Source organism: Petaurus breviceps, unplaced genomic scaffold (genome assembly GCF_028583685.1).
Source record: "Petaurus breviceps papuanus isolate PSGF00001 unplaced genomic scaffold, PetGlider_PUasm1.0 186, whole genome shotgun sequence".
NCBI lineage: Eukaryota > Metazoa > Chordata > Mammalia > Diprotodontia > Petauridae > Petaurus > Petaurus breviceps.
In genome coordinates, this window is record NW_027185798.1 from 2,548,186 (window position 1) to 2,571,692 (window position 23,507).

Genomic DNA, 23,507 nt, shown 5'->3' on the forward strand with positions numbered 1-23,507 from the left:
AGTTCACAGAGCCACCAGAGATGAGTGTTCCTGTATTCCCAGAGCCCTGATAACATTTGTCATTTTTTTAGTCACTTTGAAAGGAACTTACAGATAAAAGAGAGTAACATTGTCTTCCAGAATGTGGGTCAGATAACACAGGGCTCTGTCTTGACCAATACCATCAAAGAGATAGGATTGTCTTACCTCAACAAAGTGTCCTGGTTTGGAAACTTCCATAACAACATGTTGTTCGTTTGTTTCAGTCGTGTCCAGCTCTTCATGGCCCCGTTTGGGGTTTTCTTGGCAAAGATCCTGGAGTGGTTTGCCATTGCCTTCTCCAGCTCATTGTATAGATGAGGAGCTGAGGCAAACAGGGTTAAGTGACTGGCCCAGGGTCACACAGCTAGTTAGTATCTGAGGTCAGATTTTAATTCAGGAAAATGAGTACTCCGGGCTCCAGGCCTGGTGCTGTATTGCACTATGGTTCCACTTAGTTGCCCAATAGGAATGTGCTGAACCACCAAAACTGGTCACCACCAAGTCTTTACCCATCCCTTCTCTTGCTTGTTGGTCTGAAAATGAAGAGGGTCACCATAAAATGAAGAGGTATAGGGTTAGGGGTGCATGAGACCCCAAAATACCAACACGCCAGGTCCTGCTGAATGAATTCAACTCAAGTCTCTCAGCCAAAGGAAAATAAAGCTTATTAAAAGTTTGCCATATTGGGTAGACTCTTAAGGAGCCTCAGTATCTGTAAAGCTTGTATTGGAAAATTCTATAGTGCTCTCACACACATGGAGGCAAGATGGGGAGGAATCTAGGGGTGGTCTAGAGGATGAGTTTAGGGAGGGTCTTCAGGAGGAGTCAGATGAGATCAGACTCCAGTAATGAGTGAAGTTGGGGCGGCTAGGTGGCACAGTGAACAGAGCACCAGCCCTGGAGTCAGGAGGATCTAGAGTTCAAATCCGCCTCAGACATTTAACACTTACTAGCCTCGTGACCTTAGGCAAGTCACTTAACCACAATTGCCCTGCCCTCCTCCATCCAAAAAGAAAAAAAAAGAGTGAAGCTGCTGGAGGCTACCTGGAGAGGACAGACAATGGTGGGCTAAACCAGTTCAAGGGTGTAACAGTAGAGGATCAAGGGTGGGGCCTAGCTGGATAATGGAAGGCCAGGCTAGTAAGAGTGAGAGATTTGGGCCTAGCTGTAATGAAAGGTTTGTGGCCTCATGCAAATGCGTCATCAAAAGGGAAGATTCAATCAGAGTTCAAGGGGGTTCCCAGAGCCTGTACCTCATCAGAACCAGTCTACAAATGGTAGTGGTAGTGGACTGGCCTTGGGTGGCCCTTCTGTAAATAGTACACCAGAGCCTTACTGTGAGTTTCAGACCCAAAGCACCAGCCCTTTCCAGCTGGCATGCCCAGTCAGGCCACCCCTTCCTAAGCTGGCACGGGTGGCCTGTGGACCAAAATGAAACAAGCCCCTTTCCTGGGTGAAAGAGGATGCTATTTTTACAAAAACTGGGGCCTTCTCCATAACTGTCTTTACCCTGGCTGGTGGAAACAAGAAACCTTATAGATCCCTTTAACATGAAGGACCAATTTGACATGTGGCAGACCCTATGAGAATCCAAAGCTTAAAGAACACTAGACTTGGAGCCAGGAGAACCCTGGGTTCAAATCCTCTCTCTGCCACTAATTACTGACCATGGATAAGTTAGACTTTGAGCTTAAATTTCCTCAGGTATGAAAATACTCACTTAAAAGTCTGTTGTAAAAATCAGAGGAGAAGATGTAGCCTTGATTTCCATGCCAAGATTTCCATGGGATTAGATTGGACACAGGCAGAGATTATCTTTACTGTCTTCAAGGACTGGGCCCTTGTTGGTCAGTCTTACCCTTCTACATCTATGCAAAGAACTTTGAAATCCTAGCACACTGTGAATGTCAGCTATTGCAGTTATGGTAACCTTTGTGATTACCAAGCATTATTACTGGAGGAATATTTCCATGTGATGGGCATGATTGGGTCATTTGTTTTAGGTCAATAGCCTGGACAAAAGAAGAGGTACAATGCCACCCTTCTTTTTCTTTCTTTTTAATTTGTTTATTTATTTTTAGTTTACAATATTTAGTTCCACAAGCTTTTGAGTTTTAGATTTTCTCCCCCTCCCTCCTCTCCTTGTGCCAGACGGCATGCAATCTGATATAGGCTCTACATATACATTCATTTTAAACATATTTTCACATTACTCGTGTTGTATAGAAGAATTATAACCAATAGAATGAACCACGAGAAAGAAGAAACAAAAGAGAGAGAGAGCAAATAGTACGCTTCAATCTGCATTCAGACTCCATAATTCTTTCTCTAGATGTGGATGGCATTTTCTATCATGAACCTTCTGGAGTTGTCTTAGAACCTTGCTGAGAAGAGTCAAGTCTATCAAAGTCAGTCATCCCACAATGTAGCTGTTACTGTATATAAGTTCTCCTGGTTCTGCTCACTTCACTGAGCATCAGTTCATATGTCTTTCTGGGTTTTTCTGAAATCCGCCTGTTTATCATTTCTTATGTTAGAATAATATTCCATTACATTCATATACCACAACTTGTTCAGCCATTCCCCAGGTGATGGGCATCCCCTCAGTTTCTAGTTCTTGGCCACCACAAAAAGAGCTGCTATAAATATTTTTGTACATGTGGATCCTTTTTTCATTTGTATGATCTCTTTGGGATACAGACCTAGAAGGGGTATTAATGTAACCCTTTCTTGAGAAAGTGCTTAGGTGAAAGCAGAGGGAATTCAGGCCAACTTCTGGACTGAAAAAAGCCTTCTTGATTTGTTACTTGCCACCCCGTGGCAAATTTTCCAACCAGGTAGACTAGCTGCTCAGAGAAATAGTCTATACAGAAGACTGGGTCCCCTCTGTCGCTCTTCGAGCATCTTAAGGAAGCTGGGTGCCATAGTGAGTAGAGCACTGGACTGGGAGCCAGGAAGCCCTGGGTTCAAATCCTGACTCAGACTTACTGTGTGACCCTAGCCAAATTACTTAATCTCTGTCTGCCTCAGTCTCCTCATTTACAAAAGAGGGATAATTCTATCTATCTTTGTAGGGTCAAATAAGAGCTCTGTAAAGTGCTTTGCAAACCTTAAGGAACAAGTATAGCAATGAGAATGATAATTTTGCCTGGGTAACATTGGTGAGCGACATTATTTCCTGGACCTCCTGGGCAAGCCTGCATCTTGATGGAGGGCAGGACAGAGACATTCTGAATTAGGTAGCCTGCTTGCTTGTCTCACAGAAACTGGACTTGCCGCTGTGGGCCCTGCAATGCGCTTCCCTGGTTCTCCTGCCAAAGGAGACTAGGGGGCAAGACATTGTTCTGGCACAAAGGCAGGAGATTGGCATTACCCAGAGGATGTTTGTGGGGTAGAAAATTATTTTCATTAAGCAAATTATTCTTATTCTTATCTATGCCTTTTGGTTTTATATCACCCTTGTTTCAAAATATATCCCTTCCAAGAAAGCCATCTCTTGTAACAAAGATTTTAAAAAGGGGGACCTTTTCTGATAGCCAATGACATTCTTCATAGACAGATCTCTGCCTCTGCAGTGAAAAGAAGGTGTCACATTTTCTCAGATCTTCTCTGGGCCCATCCTAACAGCAGTGCTCAGGCTCCTCTTGTGGTGGTCATTGTGCTGCTTGTCTTCCTGGTTTTGTTTACCTCTGCATAAGTTCATGTAAGTTATCCCATGTTTCTCTGAATTCTTCCTTTGCTTGTTTCTTACAAAGCAGTCATAGTCTATTTTGTTCATGCACCGCAGTTTGTCTGGCCATTCCCCAAATGACAGGCAACTACTTTGTTTCACAAAAAATAGGTTGCTAGAAAAGTTGTTTTGATTTGTATTACTTTTTATTATTAGTGATTTGGAATAATTATTCACAGGGTTCTTAATAGTTTGCAGTTCTTTTGAAAACTGTTTATTCATATCCTTTTTGACCAGTTATCCACTAGGGAATGACTTTATTTCTTATAAATGTGTATATTTTTGTATCTTTAGTATCAGAGCAGGGGTGGGAAACTGGCAGCCTCAAGGCCACATGTGGCTTTCTAGGTCCATGGGTGAAACATTTTGACGGAGTCCAAGTTTTTTTGCTTTGTTTTGTGTTTTTTTTGTTGTTGTTGTTTTGTTTTGTTTTTTGAAAGCAATCGGGGTTAAGTAACTTGCTCAAGGTTACACGGCCAGTTATTTCTGGGTGTGGAGTAAAGTATCTGAGCCCAGATTTGATCCAGGTCATCCTGACACTGGAGCCGGTGCTCTTACTCGATGTGCTACCTGGCCACCCCCTTTATTTTGTTTTTAAGGGGTGGGAGGGAGAGCAGGGCAATTGGGGTTAAGTGACTTGTCCAAGGTCACAAGGCTAGTAAGTGTTAAGTGTCTGAGGCTGAATTTGAACTCAGGTCCTCCTGACTCCAGGGCTGGTACTCTATTTCCCAAGACACCTAGCTGCCCCTGAGTCCCAGTTTTATAGAACAAATCCTAAACATATTCTGTGAAGTTTGGATTCAGTCAAAGGGCTGTACTTGAGGGCGCCTAGAGGGCCACATGTAGTCTTGAGATCACAGGTTCCCCATCCCTGGTATCAGACCCTTATCATCAATATTTAATGTAAAAATATTCCTCAATAGTTTTTTTTCCTTTTTATACTAACTACATTGATTTTTACTTATCTGTAGCCTTTTCAATTTCATGTATTCAAATTGTCCATTTTTTTCTATTGTGATCTCCTTTATCCCTTGTTTGGCTAGAAATTCTCTCTCTAATTGTAGCTTAAAAGGGTACCTGAGCTCATTCTCTCTTTTTTTTTAGTGGTTAAAAAATTTGGGTTTTATTGTTTTTGCTAAAGAATAGTAAAAAATTATTTTTGAAAGCAGGACTTGAATTACTTAGTTTTGATCCATTTATTTTTTAAAAAGGAGGGAGGAGGGGAAGAGATCATGGCCAATTTTTAAAAAACTAGTTTCACCTCCAGACTCTCATTCTTTTAATATTTTTATATCAATTTTCACATTTCATATTCATTTTAAATTTGTTGTGACATATGGTATAAAGTGCTGATCTAAACCTGATTTTTGTCAAACTGCTTTCCAATTTTCTCAGTAGTTACAATTGAAAGGAGGGCTGTACCCCAAGCAATGTATGACTTTAAGAGTAATGAGGCAGGGAAATGTCCCAACCGAAGCTCAGACCTTGATCTAGGCAGGGAAATGTCCCAACCGAAGCTCAGACCTCGATCTAGGCAGGGAAATGTCCCAACTGAAGCTCAGACCTTGATCTAGGTGCTCTGCTGTTGGGTGTATGGACGTGTCTTTCATGACTGACTCTGATTGTGGGTGGATAGCAGCAGACTAAGAACTGCATGAGATCTGAGATGCTGTCTTGTTCTCTGGAGTAATCTTAGGCTCAGAGACTTCCTCTGGGTCACACGGGGAGTTTTCATTAGTGGCAAACAGCTGGTCATTTGGAAGTTACCCATCTTGTATCACTCATGGTTGTTGGGCACCATCAGAGAAATGAACAGGGACTTCAGTCCCTCACCAAACTTCAGGGGTTGGACCAGATGACTTTTTTTTTGACAGCTCAAAATCTATGGTCCTGTGGGACCAGCTATGTGAGGACACGCAGGTGATATGTCTTGGGAGGGTTCTTACAGGTTCTCATGCTATTCACTTTCTGGAAGGATAAGCTCATGGAGCTACAGGTGTAAGGCACTTTAGAAGTCATCATGCCCAAACTCCTTGTCTTACAGATGGAGAGACTTAAGTAGTCCATCTTGAATCAGGACCTCTTGGCTCAGACGGGAACAGCAGTTACATCAGCAGATACACTGAAGGCTCAACACAACAGTTTAGTAGGAGTTCTTAACCTGAAGTCTGTTTCTTTGGTTGTTTTAATACTGTGATAACTGCATTTTCATAGAATTAGTTTCCTCTGTAATCTTTATATGTTTTATTTTAAGCATTTAAAAGTGTTATTCTGGAAAAGGCTCCATAGGCTTCTTCAGATCCACAAAGGGGTCCATGACACAAAAAAAGATGCACAATCTCCTGTTGTCCAGAGTCAGGATGGATAGATAGTCTCAGAAAGGGACTTTCTTCGGTGAATATCCCTCTGATTTTTATCACAATGGGTGATGCTCCATTTACCTCCCTGCAAATAGTCTACCAGGCACCCAAATAAATGTCCCTGTTTGGGTTGATCCCTTGGGAAGGCATGAGATATGTATGCAAAAACTCCAAGGTGCCAGCCTTTCTGACCACCATCTGGTCTAGGGCTTGTCACCAACATGCTCCAGGCAAATGTTGACTCTCTCTGGAAAGGGGTATACTCCAAGTCTGGACATTTACTATTGTTCCTTTTAGAGCACCTCAGGAGCCAGTCTCTTGGCAGTGGTAGGATATTAGAATGTGTTTCTTACAAAGGACCCATCACAGTTATTGACTGGGACAGAAGGTCATCTTTCCCCATCTTGTGGAGCCAATTTGCACATTTACTGGGATATTACAGCCTTGGGGGAATCAAGTATCCTCAGAACTTTTCCAAAATAAAGAGAAAAATAAATAACCTGGGAAAAATGATCCATTAAGACCACGTCATAGAAGAAGACCCATGAGTATATAACCAACATACAAGGTTACAGAATTTACAATCTGCAGCTAGTGGATCTGGACATCAGTTTCTTTGTCTGTAGAATGAGGGAGGCTGGGAAAATTGGCCTGTGAAGTATCTGTCAGCACCAGATTTATGATCCTATAACCCCAGAACCCTGAATCACTGAGGGCTGTTCAGAAGGGGTGAAAGGGAGTTGTCAATCAGTCAATAAACATTTATAAAGCACCTACTATCTGCCAGGCACTGTGCTAAGAGCTGAGGCTGCAAAATGAAGGGAAAGACATTCCTTGCCCTCAAGGAGCCGCCAATTTAATGGGGGAGACAACAGCAAAGAGCTAGGCACAAAAGAGCTATATGTGGAATAATTGAGTAAACAAGAGAAGGAAGGCACTAGAATATTATGGGTATAGTGACTAGAATAATTTATTTGGTCAATCAATGTATCCATCTCTAGGGACAGGATAATGAGAGAAATCGAAGCAAATCCACAAAGCGTTAATGGTACATTTGTTGGGACTTAAGACATGGAGGGTTGATGGCTTCTGCCAAGGATTGGTGGAGTAAGCAAAGAATCAACAGACCTTTGTTTAAATTCCCTCCTATTAGCCAGAACCTAGGTTAGGTACTGGGCACTGGGAGGGGAGACAAAGAGAGAAACAATCCCTACCTTCAAGGAGCTTACATTCCACCCGTGAAAACCACTCAAATACATATAAATACGCACAAAATATCTAAAAAGGAAATTCAAGGAATAGAAAGTAAATACAGGGATTTACTATGTCCCCAAAATTGTGCTAAGCTCTGGAGTTACAAGGAGAGGCAAAGTACCTGCCTTCAAGGAGCCCTCCCTGCCCCCAGGACTGGCAGGGATGGGCTTCAATGTGCATTGTTGGAAGAAATTTCATGAAATTCCAGCTACATTTGGATATTTTTAGAGTAGCTACAGAGGAATATGGGAAAGTCAACTGAAAAGTGAGATATCTTGTTTTTTCATCCCCTTCCTTTTCTCCCTCTTCCCCACCCTGAAGTTATTGCTTAGCATAGTTCAGCTGTGCAGTACAGTATGTGCTAAATAAATATTTGTTGATTGATTAGTGACTGAAAAGGAAAAGATACAGTTAAGCAAAGGTAGTCGATATGTTACACAAGTCTAACATTATAAGTAGTTTTCAGCACTCATGGTCACACACCTCCACAAAAGAGGAATATATGCTTATACTTCTTCTCTGGGGCCAAGCTTGTTTATTATCATTCCCCAGTAATCAGTTTTGATTTTTGTTCTTTCTATTTATATTGTTGTAGTCGTTGTGTGTATTACTTTCCTGGTTCTGCTCACTTCACTTTGCATCAATTCATATAAATCTTTCCGTATTTCTGTATTCTTCATATTCATTGATTCTTATAAGTCAGTAAAAGGTTGTCACTTTCCAGTACCTTTATAGGCTCCCAAAGTTTCAGGCAGAGGTTATGACTTGCTATGAAGTATAAGTGCTCAGGTGCTGGGGAAAGAAAGAGATAAATAGGATCATTTGATGATTAGGGATGGGGTATGGGATGCCCACTGGATCCCTAACAGGACAAGACCCTGAACTTTCCCACAAATTTCAGGAACCCAGCAGTCTTTGTCAGTAATCCTTTTAAAGTGCCCTTTCACTTTCTAGCCCCTTAATTCCTTCCATTGTTTGCCCCTGACCCAACCCAGGCTACTCACCACCCCTTAATCCCATCCAGATCTTCCTGAAATCTTTATAATATATCAATCTTGCCCCAATTAAATTGCTCGTTCTTAAAGTCTGGCCCACTTGTATTGGCATCACAAATAGTGCAGACTCAGTAGGAGTCTGGCCCCCTCCTATTAGTGGTACGATAAACTTGCTACTTGTACTGAAGGAAGACTTGAGCGGTTGAATTCTTTTGAGGTGTATGCACACCCTGAGCCCTTGCATTTTGGGGCTCCTAGCACCCCAAAACCACAACAGTAACTCAATCAAGAGGGAAAAACCAAATCTTTGGGCTCCTGGGGAAGCCTTTTTTGAGGAGAATGGGGTTGTGGGACCTGATTAAGAGAGTCGAAAAGAACGTACAGATGTTGTACTCCTGAGACAGAGAAAGTTAAGAAGCTTTACACCTTGAGGCATCCTGGCATTTACTGTTTCATTCTGAAAGGGTTGTAATTCTCAAGAACTAGGGCCATATCCTGGGACAATGTGAGGGGAACTCGATTAGCTCTGTTTAACAGAGGAGGTGCTGGAAAGCACTGCTTAAGGGCTGTGCACCTTGAAGGTGGAGCCCCTGATAAGCAGTAGCAGGGTGTTGAAGAGAGCTGAGGCACCCATCAGGGATGGGGTCAGGAAGTAGCCGCTGAGTGAATGCTGACAGGGATTGGCAAAGGGTAACACCTCTGGGAGCTGGAGCAGAGAAGAAACTGGCAAAACCAGTAGCTGAGTGTTGGATCACTGTCAAGAAAGAGGCCAGCCGCAAAGCAATGAAACAAGAAACCAAAGAGAGGAGAGGATGAGAAAGGAAGTACCAGGGAGCAGCCAGCAGAGGAATGTAGCAAGGGTCAAGCACTCAGTGTAGCAGAGGAAAGCTCCATTTTCCTTATGTGGGCAGGCCCATTCAGCAGAGTACCCAAATTCACAGAGACCACTCAGATTTGGGGAAGGGAAATACCTGGTCCTTCAGAGAGAAAGGGTCACTGGACTCATTAGCAAATACTGAGCTATTTCCCCTTCTTGCGGATACCACACAGTCAGTACTGTAAGTCAAAAGTAAAAAAAGAGGAGTCAAGGGACCACTGAAAAGGAAAGGAGAGCTTCTTGGTCTTTAGTGAACCCTAAATTCTATTTCCTTACTAAGGGCACTATGTACAGTCATTCATTAAGTTGTGAGGACTACATAATTAAAGGGATAGGTAGATACCCAATGGAAAAAGAAATTAATCTATAGGCTTGTAGGTTTCCTTTTCAATTGTGGGCTGGACTCAATGAGATGAGCTTCCTCCTAACTCTCAACTTTTTCACTTCTCTGAACTTGGTTAGCTCTCATCACCAAAACATCACTTAACAGTTCCTGATAATAAGTTATGTTGATATTTAGAGGCTTAGGAGTGCTTGAGACCCCAAAATGCCAGAACACCAGGTCCTGCTCAAATGAATTCAACTCAAGCCTTCTCTTAGTCAAAGTAAAACAAAGTTTATTAAAGATTCGCCATGAGTAGACTTTTAAGGAGCCTAAGTATTTGTAACACTTGTGTTGCCAAGTGGGCCAGAGCAATCTGACACAGGCTGAATCTGTGCTAGACTAAATCTCAGTCCCTTCATGGAGACAAGATGGACCTTATATACAGAAAGACTGTAGGAGGGATGTAGGGGTAATCTAGAGGAGGGGTTTGGGGAAGGTCTTGACTACTGAGGTCAGACTCTATGAATGGGATTAAGGGTGAGAAATAGCTGAAGGCTACCAGATGACAGACATGGAGGGCTAGGCTAGTTTTAAGGGTCACAGATTTGGGTATAGATATTTTGATAGGATCAAGGGTGGGAAGTAGCTGGACAATAGAGGGCTAGGCTAGGTCAAGAGTAACAGAACTTTAAAAACCTCAAAAAAAAAAAAAAGTAAAAAAATTTTTGGCGGACCCACAAAGAAAGACTTTAATGTTATTTTAATTTGATTTGAAGATCCCTTTGTGTTGGCAAAAAAAAAAAAAGGTAACAGGTACTTAGCACTTAGTAAGTGATCAAGCCTCTGTTGGGGAAACAGAAGGTATGAACCCCTATTCCTGACATAACAGGAAGGGGTTGGCTGAAACAGTAAGTAGCTAATACTGTATATATAAGGAAAAGCCCCAGAGAGGCATGGGCAGGATTTCTTGGGACCAGCATCTGGTGGCAGAACAGCTACAGAAGAGAGAATGGAGAACTGAGCCAGAATTTCCTGAGAACTTGTGGTGGTGGAGCTTCTTCTGAGCAGGAGCCTGGAGCCCAGGTGACAGAGGAGCCCAGGAGAAGACTTAGGAATAATGACTGGGATGCTGAGACTGTGTCTGTTTATGACTTGAATTCCCGGGAGCAGAAATTGTGAAGGATTTGAGATGGGCTGGACCCTGTGAACTTCAGTGTGGAGCAGGACCTGCCCAGAGAGCTGGACAAGGAACTGGGAGCTGTCTTCCATTGAACCCAGGTGACAGTCTGGTGAATCCAGGTAGAAGCTGGGACCATGGAAGGGGATCCAGGGAATCTGAGAACAGGCCCCAAGTCAAGATGAAAAGACCTCTCCGTGGGTACTGAGTAACGATGAAATTGTAGTTTTACTAGTGACCTAGGGGTGGAGGGTCTGTGTCTTAGTGATTAATGATACTTAGTAATTGATTGCTGAATAGGTGACTGACTGAATTTTGACTGAGTTAACTTAAGACTTTGTCCCATGAGTGGAAGACTTTGACTATTGTACTTTGAGATGATTGTTCTTTGTTCTAAATATTGTGACCACTTTGGTGAAAACTATGTGGTCATTTTAATGATAAGCTGTTGTGAATACTGTGTTGTGATTTTCTGTGATAAGTTGTAATATTGTGAATGCTGTACCTTGATTTTCTGTGAATGTTTTGCTTTGATTTGTTATGGAATAGAGTGTTCACTATACTGTGTAATCATAATCTTAGAAGCTGTTCACAGTAGCATTCTTTTGCAAAGTTGCTCATGAATGGCAACACAAAGACTTGTGATCTCAGACAAATGCCTCATCAAGTAGGAAGATTCGATCAGAATTCAAGGGGTTTCCCAGAGCCTGTACCCCATCATTTACCCCTCAAACAAATGGGACCCATTTGTTTACCTTTGGGGTAAAGGGCAAAGGTCTCAGCTTCTGAAAGTGCTTCCTGCTGGCAAGGGGCATAGAGCTGTCCCTGCCTCTCTGAGTCCCATTCAAGGGGACTGGTGGGAGTAAGATCCCTTGGCACCGGAGTGCACTGAATACTGAACAAGGCTCCAGGGTCCCTTCCTACAACATAAAATCTAATTCCCCAGGTCCTCCCCTTTTTCCAAGTTTATTTAGTCCAATTTAAAACCCTGATGACAACCAGGTTACGTGATTTAGGGTATTACAATGAAATGAAATGTGGTAGTCATGATTGCCACCGGAGACCCACTCAGCAATGGTGACACAATCCCAATTGACAGAGTGATATTTCCTGGTCCCCCCACAATCAGGAGACCCATCCTCAGGGCAGACATACTGACTGGGCTGACCAAAGGCTGCTTTTCTGCTCCACAAGCAGCACCATCGGTCCCCACAAAATACATGCCTGTGTAGGGAAACAACATAAATCTGGGGCTAAGCAGGGTGCAGAGATCAAAGAAAAGGGTGGGCTGGCCATGAGTCACATTTTTGAAATTAGAGTCCCATCAATTGTCCTAATAAGAGTCCAAGAGTCCAAAGTGGGAGTGTAGGGGTTAGGACCACCGAAAGGCGAGAGTGCTAGAAGCAGGAACATCACAACAGGCTCTTGATTTTCAGTTGTAAGTCACTGGTGGGTTCTGCCTCTCACAGGTCTGGAGACCTGGGAGGAGTCGTCACTGACGTGGGAGTGGTGAATCCAGGCTTTCCTTCCTGTCACTTTAACAGCAGATGGGGTAGTCAATATAACCTGGTATGGGCCAGTCCAAAGGGGCTCAAGTGAGGAGTCTCCGGGTAGTTTTCGGGTGGGCACTCAATCTCCGATATTCACTGAGTGTGCAGGATCTTAGGGTGGCGAACGAGGAGGGGCCTGGTACATTGCCCGAACTGAGTTTTGGATGTCTCAAGGAGCCTGGAGGGACTTGAGAAGTAAATCATTAACAGTCATACATAACAGCATTCAACACCCGAAATACAATAGGAGGTGGGGTGCTGAACAGAATCTCAAAAAGAGAAGCGAATTTTACACATATGTATTCAGTTACAAATATTAACACTTGCTTAGATGATAGAATAACTACAAATTCAGATTAAAACAGCAAGTTCTTTTCTGCTTTACAGTTTGTTACATCAGAGTCTCTTAGAATCACACTAGAGATTTTAAAAATTCCTTCTAAAGGTATTTTCCTTCTTCAAAACAGTTTCAATGATCACTAAACCTTTGTGAAGGAAGTTAATTGAAAACTTTTAAATGATCTTAAGCAGTTTGCATAAACTTTCTATACATATTCTAATTCTAGATGAAAAAAATACTTGATTTTCCAATAAGCTAACATTAAAAAAAAAAGGCTCACATCTTTACTGATGATTTGTTCTGAGCATAGAAACCTGTTACAGAAGGAAAAAGGCAGGGACATGTGACATTCCAAATATGCCAGGAGAAAATGTCCTTGGCTCTGTGTAAATTCATGTACTGTTACAGATATTCCATCTCATGCTGCATCTGTTCCATCTCATAGCTAGACTCGGGAATAGGTGGGAAACATTCCTTTTCAAAGGAACCTCATGGGTAAACTGAGCCAGGAGGGATCCCATCCCAGACAGAGGCTAAGATTGTCCCTTCAGCCATTACCAAATGTAGACTTCCACCTGTTGACAGCACAGGATCACATTCCTCTGAGTAGCTAGTGGCATTTCCTCTCAGATGCCGATTTAATGCAGACAACTATACCCAAATTCAGACTCAAAATAAAATTTAGTTATGGTCCCAAGTGCTTTTTACCTTAAACAACAAGCCTCACCAATCACAGCTTAGAGCCAGTTATAATTATTTCTATTCTCATGGGGCTGTGATAAACAATAAAAATGTATCAGATCTTATAATGTAATGTAAGGAATTCCTTTTCCTTCTAAAATATAAAAACCAATTTATAAAAATCCTTTTTGATCTTTGCAACTTCTTAGCAAGTTAGGTTTATTTAAAACTTCCTTTCTCAGGCTGAATGACCTTGCCTGGAAATAATTTCTAGAGGATTTAACAGTTTTACAACATAAGGAAAATTTATATGAGTTGTAAGCAGGAGAGACTGCTCTGAATGGGCAGAGCTAGTCAAACAAATTTTTATACAATAATCAATAAACAATTTTAGGTTTTAACATTAAAACATTAGCCCAAAATAGCTTAGTTAACAGTTTTACAAGTTTTTCTGAATAGCAGATATACATATTTAAAGTAACACTACTGGTCTTACACAATTTTCTCCTCACTCAGGTTTTACAATATACAGTGTAGAAATACAACAATAATATAAACTATGAAGATGACATTACATTAATTGCCTTTTCAAATTACATATAAGATTGATTGATCTTACCAAGTGAAAAGGCTGGTTGACTTCTGACCTCATTTTCTCCTCTCTTTTTCTCATCTCCCCACTTTATAGATGAATTGAGGCTCAGGGTTAAATGATTTATTCTAGGTCACACAACCAGTCAGTGCAGGGTTCAGAACACACTGTTTCTCACTGACAAGTTTTTTTTTAAGCTTCCAAGCATATTGCTTTATTAAGCAATGCACACCAATTACATAACAAATCTTTTCCAGGCCTTCCTCAATTTTGCTCCCCAGATACAGGGGGAGACACACTTTGATGCATTAAAAAAACCATCAAATAAGACCAATTAATTAAAAGAAAAAATTAACCAGGCTGGGGCAGCTAGGTGGCACAGTGAATAGAGCACCAGCCCTGGAGTCAGGACAACCTGAATTCAAATCTGGCCTCAGACATTTAACACAAAAACTGGCCATGTGACCCTGGGCAAGTCACTTAACCCCAATTGCCCTTCCAAAACAACAACAAAAAATTTAACCAGGCTACAAAATTAGGCAATCTGATTTCTAATTGGAGGAAGGATTTGGAGCTTTCCAAGTTGGGAAAGGGAAAGTGAACAAATGCAATAGCCTAAAATCAGAAAATTTGGTGTTCCATTTCCTTCAAGTGTCTATTCAATCAAAGAAACATGGAAACAATAACTGATTAATCAGTAAAGGGCCAGTTAAGAACAGACTAATCTAATCCTCTCAATTCCCTCAGTTGCTTGAGATGTATAATTGTCAGTAAAGTCCTTGGATCTTTGGATCGGACAGGGTTTCTGGTCAGTATGATCTAGGTCCTTAGCAACCTTCTTTAATTCCTTGGAACTGGAATGAGCAAAGTGATTATTTGCAGCAAGGGAGAGATCTCTTAGATGGTACTGAAGTTGGGGCTTCATGGTACAGAGTGAACTCTATATTTCAGGGGGAAACCCTCCATTTTTCCAACTCATAACACTCAAAGCACATTATCAGCTTATATTCTATCAAATAAACCTCTATGAATGCTTAGCTGTAGCAGACCTTGGTTATGGGGTAGTCAATTTGCCTGGAGCATTGAGGAGAGGGTTTGGGGAACTTGAAGTAGAAACTTCAGGCTCTGCTTTCTTAGAGAGGTGGACTTCAGGGTCCCTGGGGATCTAAAACTTGCTGATGGGAGTTAGATCAAGTACCCTTTTGCTAAACTATTTAGGCTGAATAGCTCAGATGTTACACACACTTTAGTAGCTCAGATGTATCCCAGGCTTAGTATATGGGATAATTATTAACTTGTATTTGTACCTTTGTTCCACAAGCTTCTTTTCCCTTGTCTAACTGTTCCCATGTCATTCAGAGAAAAGAAAAAAAAATATTCTATTCCAGGGATTTAACCTTTCACGTAGGCAGATGACAAGCCCATGTAGCTCTGATGTAGCTACTGTACCTTCCTCCCTTTTTCTTTTTGGAGGAAGTTTACTCAAATTACTTCACTGCAGCCCCAGCTCAGTTATAGCCTGGACAACAGGGAGAAAAAAAATCTTAATGGTTCAGACCTCTTACTGCCTCCTCAGCTCCGTCAGAGCTGGATAACGGGAGGGCTCCGTAGCCCTAGCTCAGAAGAACTGGGACCACAGGGAAGAGAATCTTAGCGGATTTCTCTTTTTGACCTTTTGCTCAAATAAACTTTTCTTAGGTGTTCATTGCTTTAAAATTTCAGATCTACTTCAAGACTTTAAAAGAAACTGTTTCTCATACAACACAGATAATACAACTGTTTACCAGTAATAATCATGGTCTTAATTTTGAACTTTGAAATACAAACAATTGAACAACCAAGCTGGTGACCTTAAACTTCAGTTTTTGTACTGCCAATTAGTAATCAGAATAAATTCAATTACCTGGATCTATATTCCCAATGATTTTGCACAGTTCTCTTTCTGTGACCCAGGAAAGGGTTAAGTGTTAGTCCTATTTCAAAGTGCAGCTTGAAAAACAACTTCTCTTTGATCATTGAAGTGACCTCTTTTCCCTTAGACAGATTTTTGGGGAGAAATTTCCCATTCTCTTTCTGTCCATTTGTTTTTCTACTTCAAGAACTTTGGCTGGAGTTCAAGGAGTAGAAGGAGAAGTGGTTTTTCTGCCAGCAGCCTTTCTTTAAGAGATTATCAATCTTTCTAGCTCAGGTACAGCATTCTTTTGGCTGCTTGGTTGTATTTGGCTTACAGAGTAGCCTTTTTTAATTTTTAAATTAAAATTTAAAAATTTCTTTACACATACAGACAGATTATACAAAAAAAAAAAAAAACGCAGCAGGGCAAAAGGGAGATTTCCTCTTTTCTACCTGCCAGTATCTCAGAGACAGGATATACACAAAACAACACAACACACAGACAGTGACATCTAGCAACAATCCACAAACAAATAGACAGTTTAAGATACAGCAACACTTTAACAGCAAACACAAAATTCAGAAGAGAGGGAAAAGAGAAAAAAAAAACCAGAAACTGACACTTCATCGTCCTGACCTTGGAGGCCTGTAGGGGCCATACTGCTGGGTCCAGCTAGCCTCCTACCTTTACCTGGGGCCGAGTGAAAGAGTTCTTGGTGATCATCCCCTAGGCACTTTCACAGACTGAGTACTCACCGAACAGAACAGAACACTCTTGGATCGAATTGAAAGAATTTGGATAGGACTCAGGTTCCGGTCTGCTCAGGGAAGCAATGTGAGCCTGGGGCCAAGGAATTTCACTCGGTGGCCTCCCCTAGGTCAGACTGCTCTCCTGACCCTCCAGGGAGCCTGGTCCAGCTGTCAAAATGGAGCCAAAGGCTATCTCGGTGGAACCTCCCATTGTAATGGACACCCAAGACATAACAGGACAGCTAGGCCAATTATAATTTGATAGGAGTGTTTATTAACTGGCCGGGACTGCCTTTTAGACCGAAAGACAGCCTCGAGCTTTCTGTTAGACATAATTTTATAGACAATGTGATTGCTGGCAACAGAATATGTTTCTAAGGGGTTAGCATTGTTTCCGTTGAAGTAGAGCTTTCTCAGTATTATTCTTATCAAAGCAAAATATTCTCAGTATTATTCTTATTGAAACAAAGCCTTAGTATTATTTCTACTGAAGTGAAACAGACCTGAATCTGTGGGAATCTGGCATGTTTTTAGCAACACAGGTGAAACATTTCTTTACTCTTGGAGCCTATTAGGTGGTTTCCAAGGAACCCAGTAGGGGTCCCCTGTAGCAGGTTTAAGGGGCCTCTAGTGTATAATTTCTGGTGGGCACTTCCGGAGGACCAAACAGGCATCAAAAAAGTATAGAGAAAGAACAATTTCCCTGGAGGGAATTAAGGATGACTACGGCAAGGCCAAAACGTGAAAGGGCATGTCTGGTAGGGGGGTTGTTTGCTTTCAGATGTCCTCTTCTTTTCTGAATTGCTCCATGGGCGTGTAGAACATGGAAAGCAGTAGCAGCCATGGAGTCTAATTGCTTAGAAAAACAGACAACCAGCAGGGGGCCAAGTCCTAAAGAGTGGATTAATTAGGACTCCAAGAGCCGGTCCTCTCTTTTCATCAACATACAGAGTGAAAGGTCTCTCTAGAGTAGGTAGAGCTAATGCTGGAGTTGTAGTCATTTAGTTTTCAAAGTCTCAAAAGCTTTAGCCTGGTTGGGGCCCCACTCTAGAGGGAGTGAGTCAGGGCCTTGAGTAGCAATTAATGGTTTCAGTCCCTCCTAGGCCTTAGGCTTAATTGGATATAGATGAGGATGGGAGAACACATCTGGATCTAGGAGTCAAACAAAGCCTAGAGTGGCAGAAGTAGCTCTCCCAGGAATTCCTTCATTCTAAAAAATTGACTTAACTATCTCCCACACGACTGAGGGAACATGGGGAGATCTGGGAGGTTTAACTAGAGAAAACTGACTCCCCAATTTCACATCAGGTCCCTTCCCAACAAGGGGACGGGAAGGAAGGAGCATTCAAGCAATAGATTCTCAAGTAGGTAGGGGATGGGGTATGTCTAGAGACAACCCTTAGTTTTCCCTTCAATGCTCCTGACCTGATGGTCTGAGGGGAGGGTAGAGCTAGAGTAATTGATTAAAACAGAAAACTTAGCCATAAGAAAGTGAGTAACCTTAACTTTAGCCTTGATTTTTGCCCAGACCTCAACATGAGAGAGAAAATGTGAGCATTGCCAAGCCCCAGGATCCCAGTCATTCTGAGTCTTGAGAAGACTGTAGAGCAGGGTGGGCAACTCAAATACTTTTCAAATTCTATTCCTCTAATATCCCTCCTGGTCACATGGGCAGGGTCTCATTGGAGTTGGCTCCTGGGGTTCCCTCTGGGGGAGGCACTCTGGAGGTGTTGAGGTTTGGGGGCTTAGGGGTGCTTAAGAACCCAAAATACCAACATACCAGGTCCTACTTGAATGAATGTGACTCAAGCCTTCTCTCAGCCAAGGTAAAATAAAGTTTATTAAAAACTCACCATAATGGATAGACTCTTAAGGAGCCTAAGTATTTGTGATGCTTGTATTGACAAAAAGGTCACAACAATCTAACATGGAATAAGTCTGTGCTAGATTGAGTGTAAGAACATATATGGAGGCAAGATAGATCTTATATACAGAAAGACTGTGGGAAGGATCTAGGGGTGGTGTAGAAGAGGGGTTTGGAGAAGGTCTTGAGGAGAAGTCTAAAGAGGTTCATGACAGGACTGAGGTCAGACTCCAGGAATGGGATTAAGGGTGGGAAATAGCTGAACTGTTGCCTGGAGATGACAGACAATGGAGGCCTAGGCTAGTTGAAGGGTAACAGACTTGGGTATAGATATTTTGATAGGATCAAGGTTGGGAAGTAGCTGGACAATGGAGGTAGGCTAGGTTAAGAGTAGCTGAGATTTGGGCCTAGGATAATGAAAGGCTCATGGCCTCAGAAAAATGCCTCATCAAGTAGGAAGATTCAAGGGGGTTCCCAGAGCCTAAAACCCATCAGAGGGGCTCTCCTTGGACCAGTGACCCTCCTTGTGACATCAAAGAAAGTTTCCCCCCTGCTCAGCTGGCTGGGCTTCTTCAAAGGAGGTGCCTTGGAGGGGCCAGCCAAGAGCTTGGCACGTTCTCTGTCTTTGGCTTGTTCTTAGGTCTCTTGTTAAAGACTCCAAAGACTGTCTCTGGTAATTGGGCCTGAGGTCTTTGGGGTCCCATTGCTAATTTCTGCATTTTCCTCCTAACATCTGGGGCAGACTGATGAATGAAATACATGTTAAGGATTGCTGCCCCTTCTGTAGAGTCAGGATCTAAGGACCTCTATTTCTCAATAGCTTCTACCAGTCAGCCTTGGAAAAGGGCAGGGTTTTCATTTTCTCTCTGAGTAATTTCCCTAATTTTCTGACAATTTATTTGCTTTGAAATGCAGTTCTTAGACCTTCTAACAGTCAGAGTACCGTATGGTCTCCTTCCCTTATCCTCACTCTTTTGATAATCCTGGGTCAGCAGTGTTGTTCCTGGGGGGTCTCAAATTTTGGGGTCTGTTCCCAGATTCTCCTCTTCTCCTCAGTGGAACAGCAGGTGAAGAAGAGGATATGCAAATTGCCCCCAAGAAAGCTCACATTGTAGGGATAGGTGCCTAAAACCCTCAGTAAACTTAATGGGGTCTTTGGAGCATCACCCCAGTTTCTCTTTAACTTGAGTGAGATCCGAAATGGAGAACCAAATAGGCACTCTAATTGTCCCACTGGGAGAGTCAGGTGCTTCCCTCAGGGGAAAAAATCCTGAAGGCACTGTGGGGATGGGGGCTTGAGGAGGGAGATGGGAAGTCCCACTTCTTGTGAAGAAGGGGCAGGAGGGTGCTGGCTGAACTGGATTAGATTGCAAGGCCAGAGATTTTGCTGGCAAGGGAAAAAGTCAGCTGGCATTTGAGGGGAAGAAGGGGTCAGAGGGGGAGATACCCCAGAGACTATGGTGGGGGTAGGGCCTGAGGCCTGAGTAGGTGTTGTCCCAGGGGGAGGGGCAACAGAGGGAGGCACCTCAGTGGCTGGGACCTGAGTAGGGGTCACCTCAGAGGAGGGGCCATGCTGGGAGATGCAGGGTAGGAGATGTGGATGGTAAAGGAGGCAGGAAGCGAGGGGTGGTGGGCTAGAGGAAAAGGGAAAGGAAACCAAGGAAAAATGGTTGGGGAACAACATGAGGGGCTGGGTGAACTGTTTGGGTAAGACCCGTGGCTGGGACCTGAGTAGGAGTTGCCAAGGGGGGATGGGCTGGGGCCGGAAGTCCTGGGGGCCATAAGAAGGGGTTGTCTAATTGGCTCCCATTCTTCTTTTTGGAATAGCTCTAGCTACAAACATCTTATAATCTTTCCTGAGAATGGGGCTCTGAGAGAGCTTGACAAAGACCATTATGAAACTTTATGAAGGCCATGTAGGAAACTTCAATCCATTTTCCCTAGACAGTATGATTCTTTTTTGGGGGGGGAGGGGAAGGTAGGGTAATTGGGGCTAAGTGACTTGTCCAAGGTCACATGGCTAGTTTTGTGTTAGTGCCTGAGGTCAAATTTGAACTCAGGTCTTCCTGACTCCAGGGCCCAAGATCTATTCACTATGCCACCTAGCCATCCAACAGTATAATTCTAACTGCAAGAGAGTATTATGCTTTAAAGTTCCCCAAAACAGCCACACTGCATGGTCCTCTAGGTGATACTGAGGCCAAACAGTGTTGCAAAGGAGCACCAACTTTTTTTTTTAAGTTCTTTAGAAAATAAATTTTTCCCAAAGACAACCCAAAGGCAAACTTCTGGGAATTGAAAAAAATTGACCCATTATAGGCATAGGGGCTGAAATTTCCTTCTTCTATAAAGGAAAATCTGTAAGCCTCAAAAAACAAACAAAACAAAACAAGACAAAAAAAAAAACCAATCACAAAGAGGTACCTGAAGTTTTCCCAATTCCCTAGTACCAAGAGAATTGAAAGAATCGGGTTTACAATTTTGTGTGGGGCATCTGTCCTTGCCCTCCATGCTTCAGAAGTTGTACCTGGGTCCATGGCCTCCCATATAACCACATAACCATATAACCACATAACCACAGCCTCCTAGATGTCTGACCTAATGAGACCTGAGAGGTCAGGCCCCAAAAAAGCACCTCCAATGTACTTGGAGAGCAAGAAGGTGATAGGGAGAGGGGGAGGTTTACATACCTTTCAGTCTTGATTGGAGAATTTGAGATTAGCAGTGTTTCCTGATCTGTTGAGGTTTGGGGTTTAGGGGTGCATGAGACCCCAAAATACCAACACACCAGGTCCTGCTGAATGAACTCAACTCAAGCCTTCTCTCAGCCAAAGTAAAAAAAAAAATTATTAAAGATTTGCCATAATGGGTAGACTCTTAAAGAGCCCAATATTTGTAAGGCTTGTGTTGACAAGCAGGCCACAACAACCTGACAGAGTGAGCCTTCACTAGACTGAATCTCAGCCCCTTCACTGAGGCAGGATGGAGCTTATACACAGAAAAACTGTAGGAGGCATCTAGAGGTGGTCTTGAAGAGGAGTCTAAGGAGGTTCTTGACTACTGAGGTCAGACTCCAGTAATGGGATTAAGGGTGGAGGCTACCTGGAGATAACAGACAATGGAGGGCTAGGCTAGTTTAAGGGTAACAGATTTGGATATAGGTATTTTAATAGGATCAAAGGTGGGAAGTAGCTAAACAAACAATGGAGGTTTAGGCTAGGTTAAGAGTAGCAGAGATTTGGGCCTAGTGATAATGAAAGGCAAATGACTCACCAAGTGGGAAGATTCAATCAGAGTTCAAGGGGTTTCCTGGAGCCTGTACCCCATCAAAAATAGAGCAGAGGTTAATGAAGAAGGAACTAAGAGGGAGAAGCAAGCAGAGGAGTTTATCAAGGGTCAAGGAAGAACAATGTCAGTGTAGAGAAGGAAAGCTCAGTTTTCCTTATGTGGGCAGGCCCATCCAGCATCTTACTCACAGTCACAGAGACCATGCAGATTTGGGGGAGGAGATAGCTGGCCCCTCAGAAAGGAAGGGTCACTCGGATCTTTAGCAAACTGAGTTATTTCCCCTTCCTGGGGGTACCACTGTGGTCAGTAGTGTAAGTCAAAAGGACTCTTCAGAGGAGGTGAGGGCCCACTGGAAAGGGAAGGAGGGTTTCTTGGCTCTTTAGTCAACCCCAAGTTATTTTTCTTTATTAAGGGCACTATGTACAGTAATCCATCAAGTTGTGAGGACTATATAATTAAAGGGATAGGTAGACACCCAATGGAAAAGGAAAGAGGTCTTGATCTATAGGCCTGTAGGTTTCCTTTTCAAGTGTGGGTTGGACTCAATGAGATGAGATCCCTTCCAACTTTCAAATCTTTCAGTTCTCTGAACCTGGTTAGATCTCATCACGAAAACCTCACCGAACAGTTTCTGAAAATAATAGCTGCACTTTAATAACATATAAAGGTTTGTGAAATACTTTACAGACATGACCTCTTTCCAATCACCCCAAAAGACAGCTGATGAATGCACTAGTAACTCCATTTACTCATGAAGACATTAAAGGTCAGAGAGGTTGACTGACTAGTCACCTAGCTGGTGTCAGAAGTGGGATGGATAGAAACCCAGATCTTATGGGCTCCCAATCCAGAACTCTTTCTACTACTTTTTGAATTTTCTCAGTTAGATCCTAAGGATTCTTTCAAGAAGTGACTCAATACTATTTTTATGCTATATGGATCATAGATAGGACCTTCCAGAGCAGCATAGTACAGTGTAGAGTTGGTTCTGGAATTGGAACACCTAACCTGGATGAATTCTACCTCCGCATCCTTGGGCAAATCATTAAAACTTCCCGTTTTCTTGGTTTCTTTCAGGTTTCCTCATCTGTAAATTGAGGTTTGAACTAGAAGGCTCATGAAGTCCCTTCCAGCTCCAAGTGTAGGGTCTGTGGAGTCCATCACCCCCACAGACGTCAAGTGACTTGCTCAAAATCACAGAATGGAAGTAGCTGAACTGAGCTTTAAAGCCAATATTTTGACCCCACGTATGGGGTCTTGATATTCAAGCACAAAATAACAGTTGTACCGTGGTGATTATTTGTCCAGCAAATGCCAGGAGTCCTCATTTTCCTAAGGTCTCCCAACACATACTCCTTTTTTTCCCTTTTTCTTTTATTTTAAATTAATAGGCATCTATTTTCTCTCCCACCTTCTTCCTTCCCCATTAAAAAATAGCAGCAGCAACAGCAGCAACAGAATAAAACCAAACAAAAATGAAATCCTTGCAACAAACATGCAAAGCGAAGCAAAATAAATTTTTGCCTTGGCCTTGGCCAAATATGTTTGTCTCATCCTGCATCTTGGTTCATTTCCTCTCTTCCTCTATTCCAATGAGCAAATTAAAAAAATAAAACAAATCTACCGATAACTTTGTCCGTAGTCTAGCAAAACAAATTCCCCACCTTGGCTATTCCCAAAGACCAGCATCTTCTCCCTCTTGTGTTCATCATTTCCCTGTCAGGAGGTCAGTGGTGAGTTCCATCTCCATCCTTCTGGATTCTTAGGTTAGCACTGCCTTGATCAGTGTTCCAACATCTTCCAAAACTGC

At 42.6% G+C, this 23,507-nt stretch overlaps 1 long non-coding RNA gene across 1 annotated transcript in view; it reads left to right on the plus strand.

The window, feature by feature from the left end:
* Positions 1-23,239, plus strand: part of LOC138162318 (uncharacterized) — a 27,963-nt gene extending 4,724 nt beyond the window's left edge. Inside the window, exon 2 of the long non-coding RNA XR_011168594.1 lies at positions 22,775-23,239. This is a non-coding gene — a long non-coding RNA (uncharacterized lncRNA). The remainder of the gene's footprint in view (positions 1-22,774) is intronic.
* Positions 23,240-23,507: the final 268 nt, after the last annotated feature.